This window comes from Engystomops pustulosus, chromosome 8 (assembly GCF_040894005.1).
Source record: "Engystomops pustulosus chromosome 8, aEngPut4.maternal, whole genome shotgun sequence".
In the NCBI taxonomy this organism is placed as follows: Eukaryota; Metazoa; Chordata; class Amphibia; order Anura; family Leptodactylidae; genus Engystomops; species Engystomops pustulosus.
This window is the reverse complement of record NC_092418.1, coordinates 40594250-40600242: the sequence shown is the minus strand read 5'-3', so window position 1 is coordinate 40600242 and position 5993 is coordinate 40594250. Positions and strand designations below refer to the sequence as shown.

General features: G+C 39.8%; 1 long non-coding RNA gene across 1 annotated transcript; it reads right to left on the bottom strand.

The window, feature by feature from the left end:
- Positions 1 to 1231: 1231 nt before the first annotated feature.
- LOC140076068 (uncharacterized) lies at positions 1232 to 3159 on the bottom strand. Its single transcript, XR_011849521.1, has 3 exons — positions 2983 to 3159; positions 1866 to 1980; positions 1232 to 1681 (listed from the first exon to the last, which is right to left on the bottom strand). It is a non-coding gene; the product is annotated as an uncharacterized lncRNA (long non-coding RNA).
- Between the last annotated feature and the right edge of the window lie 2834 nt (positions 3160 to 5993).

The following is a 5993-nucleotide window of genomic DNA, read 5'->3' as shown; positions in this document are numbered from 1 at the left end:
ATGGTAGGGACTAGCTCGATATTTTTTACAAATTAAGGCGACAATCACATGAACATTGCCATAGAGAGGAGGAGGGTTGATCCCTCCCCTTTCCTTAAAGATGCACGATGCATTACACCATAACACAGGGAAATAAAGGATATATCCTATCTTTTCCCCATGTATAGAGACTATGGTGCCACACGTGCGGCCCTTGGGGGCCCATGGGGATGTATGTAATTAGTTAAGTATTTTAGAAAATTGTTCACCACATCCTCCGCATATTATATAAAAAATTATCCTTTTTAGTAAACAAATCATTTTTTTTCAATCCACAGTTGTGGCTTTTGCAGTGGCTCAGATAACAGATCATTTTGTATATCGCTAAAATTTACAGTGTGTGGAAAATAAGTTACAATCTAACACACTGTCTGATGTTATCATTTGCATTTCCACCACATAATTTTATAGATATTAGGGGACTTCAAAATATATTATTCAACAATGCCTTCCCAATAGACAGATCCCAGGACACTTGGCAATATCTATACTGTACTTGGCCCATTGCTTAAAAAAAAAAAATCTCGTCTCTTTTGTTATTCCAGCCATGAAGATTGTGGCTCATGTCTTTGGTATCACAAACCTGACATCCACGTTAGCTTCAGAATTTTCTTGGGCCTGCATTGATGTTTTTGTCTTTTCTTACTTGGTAACAGATGAGATATATATCATTCTTGGATAGAGTCTAACTTGCTTCCTGCGAAAACCCCTTTATACCAAAACCAGAAGTGGAGCCTAAGCAGAGACAAAGTATAACTGGGTGATCTCCATCTATTACATGTTTTGGACCATTCCTGGTATTGGCTTACGAATACTTATACAAACTACTGATCCAATCCTGACCACATGCAGCTTCACTAAAGAGTGCAGAGATCTAAAGAATCTTCTGACTTCAGTACCTGCAGCGTTCTTCTCTAGATCCATGGAGGCTCTGTTATGGCAAGAAGAAGGTTGTGGACAAAGCTAGAAAGTGAAGATCAAAGCAAATCATCTAAAACTGTTGCTCTACCTCTCCAGAATCAGCACCGTGTTAGTACGTTTTTTAGTGATATAAAAATGTGTCAGGTGTATGAAAACTCTGTTACAATAGATTAGTGAGATTTATATGTAGTGACTGGCAGCCAGAACTATTTCATAAAATCTAGTGCAAGTCTCTTTTATTGTCAATAAAATTTGATTTCTTTTTGCAATAGTTTGTTGTTGCCTAGGCTGAAGTAGTGAGTCTCAGACAGATCTTCACCCTTTAAACTGCTAGAGGGGCAAATTCCCAGACCATGGTCCTCAGAACGCTTCATCAAGGTCATCAATTGGCAGTAGGTGCTCTGTGGTGGAGAACTTGTAGTAGAGAGTCTTAGCCAGTTCTTCACCTTTTAACAATGCAAGAGTGGGCAACTTCCCAGACTATGGTGCTCGTAATCGTCCATTAAGGTCACCAATTGGCAGTAGGTGATTTGCGGTAAAGAACTTGTAGCAAGGTCAGAAACCTAGCCAAGGGTTGTCAACAGAAGAGCAGTCAGGATGAGATAAGCCAAAGGATGAAGAGAAATCGTAGTCAGGACGGTCCGGGGGTCAAAAGCCGAGGTCAATGCGGAGAATCAGGATCTAGATGTACTGAAACTTATCAGGAGGCTCAGTGCACAGGCTGTAATACACAAAATGTAATTATTACAATATTTGTATATCAAAACAAGACGGCAAAAGTTATATCTAATGTTGAATCTCTATTGACATAAATCTGTCTTGTCTCAGATCTTTATTAATGACCTGGACTCCAGGAGGGAATCTATTTCTAATCTCTTAGTAGTGTAAAGAAAAATACTACATACCTGCAAATGCACAGCAACGCCACACATACAATGATAACCGGCAGCCCATAAATAACACTTCTAGGTAAATCACTAAAATGTTCTTTCAGCTCCTCCATATAAGATCTTCGATGTCCTAAAAGAGACAGGGGTTATGTTACTAAAACTGGTTTTCATTAAAGGGGTATTCTCATCCTGGGCATTCACAATCAGTTTGATAAATCTTCCATATATAAACATTTCTTCAATTGGATGTTATTAAAAAAAATGTTCCTGTGTGAAGATAATTTCTCATAAATATAGTCATGTTGTCCCTTAGAAACGAGAAAGCTTCCCCGGATACGACCACCTCTGCTGGATGGATTTCACAAATAAACAAAAAGTTTTTGTATATGAAATGTCCGGGAGTTACTACATGTCCCACAGCCGTCCTGTGGTAATGATCGCTGAATCCAGGAGGTCAGGCAGGGCTCAATAGCGCATGTCTGGCCACCGCTGCCAGAGTGTGACGTGGTCGTAACCGAGGAAGCTATCTCGTTTCTAAGGGACCATAAGACTACATTTATGAGAAATTATCTTCACACAGGAACATTTTTTTTAATAACATCCAATTGAAGAAATGTTTATATATGGAAGATTAGTGAAACTGAATGTGAATGCCGAGACGAGAATACCCCTTTAAGAAAGGAAATCTGCTTGGCCATTATATGTCATCTATAGGCATCAATGTAGAGGACAGTCTGACACAACCTAGTGAGGACATTCATGAGTGAGATGTGATGCTCTTTGTGTGACCCCTGTAAATGTATTGTAAAACATGTGATAAGTGACAAGCTTCAGGGGTAGATACACGGCACAGGTGAGCTCCTGCCCCAGGTGGTAGGTTCTACATGTGGATGACATCTGCTCAGATCTTATCCACTATGTAGATTACTACACATTAGCTGCTGCCATTATTGCCTGTTTTGCCCATAATAAAGGCCTCAGATAATAAATCTTTATTTGTATAGAGCTCCTATATTGTGTTACACCTTACAAATCATGGGGTACACATACTGACAAAATTAAGTATTTAAGGGTTAAAATATAGTAATCAAATATATAATCACAATTATAAATACACATGGTGGACACTCACTCACTAAATCCTGATCCTTGCTTGGGTCTAATCCATGGAGGGCGATGGTGCCGCCTTTTCCCTCCTCCATTAATGATGGCGGGGGGGTTGGGCGACAGACAACACAAGACACACACAACAAAAACAACAAAAAAACATACATTTTGCACACAAATAACAGCTAAAAAAATCGCACGTATTGATAACGCCTCTCACAAACCACAATCACAACTGCAGCTTCTGAACCACTGACTATATGGCTAGAACTCGAAGATGTCATAATTGTCTCTATGACAGCTGCCTGTGACCTACAACATATCAACTAATACATTGCTTCTTCATTTACTGTTAATTGTATGACAACATTTATTATAATGTACATAATGAAGACCATGGAAAATGTTCTACTCAAAAAATTCATTGTTTACCTGTCTATACTGCATCAATAAATGATCAAATTCAATCACACATTGCTCCATGGTAATGAATTATATATAGAGAAAGACCATATAATACTTTGTAATATGCATAGTGATCCCCCCCATAATAAATTATTATCTATATTCACCCATGATAAATTATTGTATGTAGAGACCCCCCCATAATCAATATTATATACAAAGGGTCCTCAAAATAAGTCATGATATTACCCCATATGAAGAATTTTCATATAAACAGTTATACCTGAAATATTAAAAAAAAATGAAATAAAATATTAAAAGAACTTACCTCCCAGCGCTCCCACGCCCTCCACCTTCTACTCTTTGTGCACTGAAAGACGCAATGTCCTGGAGAAATAATCTGGCGCACTGCAATGGTATCGGCTTCTTAAAGATCCCTATTGTAGCCAGTACGGCCCTGATGGCACATAGTGTGGCATATTTCTGTCTATAAAAAGCAATTTTAACCCCCTTTTCTTTTTTGTGTTTTTGTTTTTCCCACCCCCTAAAAAATTCAGAACTTGTTTCATGTCATGTCATGAACTTGTAAGAGGGAAACTTTTCTAAATTGTCACAAAAACACATTTGCTTTATTGAATGAGCTAAAAGGATACAATCATGTACACAATATTTACAATGGCGCACATACAGCGTATACTGTTTTGCAGCACAGACTGAAACACATCATATAATAAATATACACACTAAGCATTTACAGCACTTTACATTAGGGCATATAAAGCGTATACTGTGTCACAGCAAAGAATGAAACACATTATACAATAAATTAAGATTCACACTTTATTGAACAAGCTTCACACATTACAGTCATATGCACAGTAGTTACAATGGCGCACATATACATACAGTGTATACTGTGTCACAGCTCAGAGTGAAACGCAACATACAATAAATTAAGATTCACACTGATCATGTACAGCACAAGGGATTTCAATGGGTCCCAGGGAGGGGGCACTGCAGGGATCCCTGAGAAAGGTGGTGAGCTCCTGCAGGGGCCCTACCTGCTTACAGTAGGGGGCCCATCAAATCAAGAATAGCCTTACCTGCTCTCTCTGTGTCCTTGAGATAATAATATAGACATCTGCTTCAGCAGGGTCATCGCCGATGCATCATAAGAAGCAGGTGTTATACAAAATACCCTGGCCCTCATGACTGGACTGTAGAATACCAGGACCCATCTCACTGGACTTAAGAATACTATGGCTGCCGAGCTGGACTCAAGAATACTTTGGCCCGCCGAGCTGGACTCAAGAATACTTTGGCCCGCCCAGCTGGACAGTAGAATACTATGGCTAACCGGACACTGGCCAACTTTACAATTAAATAATTAATCGGTAGGAATTTATTATTTGTGGCCATGAGCACAACTGTGGTGTTTCTGACTAGCTGTCAGCTTCTACACTGCAATAGATTAGTGTGGCGCACAGACGTAATGTATTTGGAGCACTACAATACCATACGTGCACCACAAGATAAGACCTATTTCTACCCACTAAACTTGGTGTGATATGTCCTTTCCAGAATTCACTCTCATTTGTAAAATCTCACTTGCTTACTTATTCAAAATGTCTTCCAAAGTCTTGTGTAAATGAGCAGAAAACTTATCTTTTGCCAGAGATGAATCAGGCTCAGAAGCTGGAGGGAAGCATCACTTTCTAGCCTAAGAATTTAGATTTTGTGCTAAAAAGATGGTTCTGGTGTCAGTTAAAAGCAAAGTAACAAGAGAAAAGAAAACACACAAGGAGCATAGTGAAGTAGCTTTTGACACTAATAACAACAGGAGGTCAACACACGGCAATGAAACACAGAAGGAAGCCTTCTCTGAGGCATATTACGCATAGATCTGGCAGGTAATGTTGGGAGAAGGCAGCTTTTAAGGAATTGGCCAGCGCCAATCAGTGGTGCACTGGGAAGCCAAGACGGGAGCAGGAACATGGAGAGGTAAGTGAGCCCGAACAGGGGCGCCGCCACGGAGATGGGCACGGGTGGGCCTGCGACCCGAGACGTGCGTCGCAGGAGTACCTGTTCAGGGTTAACACCCCTTGCTACAAGCTATGGCTTTGATTGGTCAAGAGAACTTCCTCAGCCAATCAAAGCCATAGCTAGTTGCTATGGGTATTAATATGCCAGATGGACTGATAAATGTTTTGCGTGGGGCACACCGGGCAGCCAATCTGGCAATACGTCCATTTTGTGTGGGACATACCTCAACTCGAACGGGAAGTTTGGGTGTGCTCATCTTTACCGGTAACCTGTGGGAACACATCCCATTAAAAAATTACTATGGAAATAACTAAATTGTTAATTAGGCCATTTGTTAATGGGTTGTGAATTATTTAGGATTCCTTTCAGGAGCTTTTATCTACTTGTACTTAATTTACATAATGTTATATTCAATAGGAAATGTAAAAAATTCTAAAATCTAATTTTTTTCTAATTTGTTTCATAACAATAAAAGGCCATCCCTGTTGTGTCTGGAACGCTGCACCACACTTTGCGCCGCAGCACCAATAATGATGGATCTACAACAGCTCGGAATCAATCAGGCTCATTGTCGGTGCCCCATTTTAG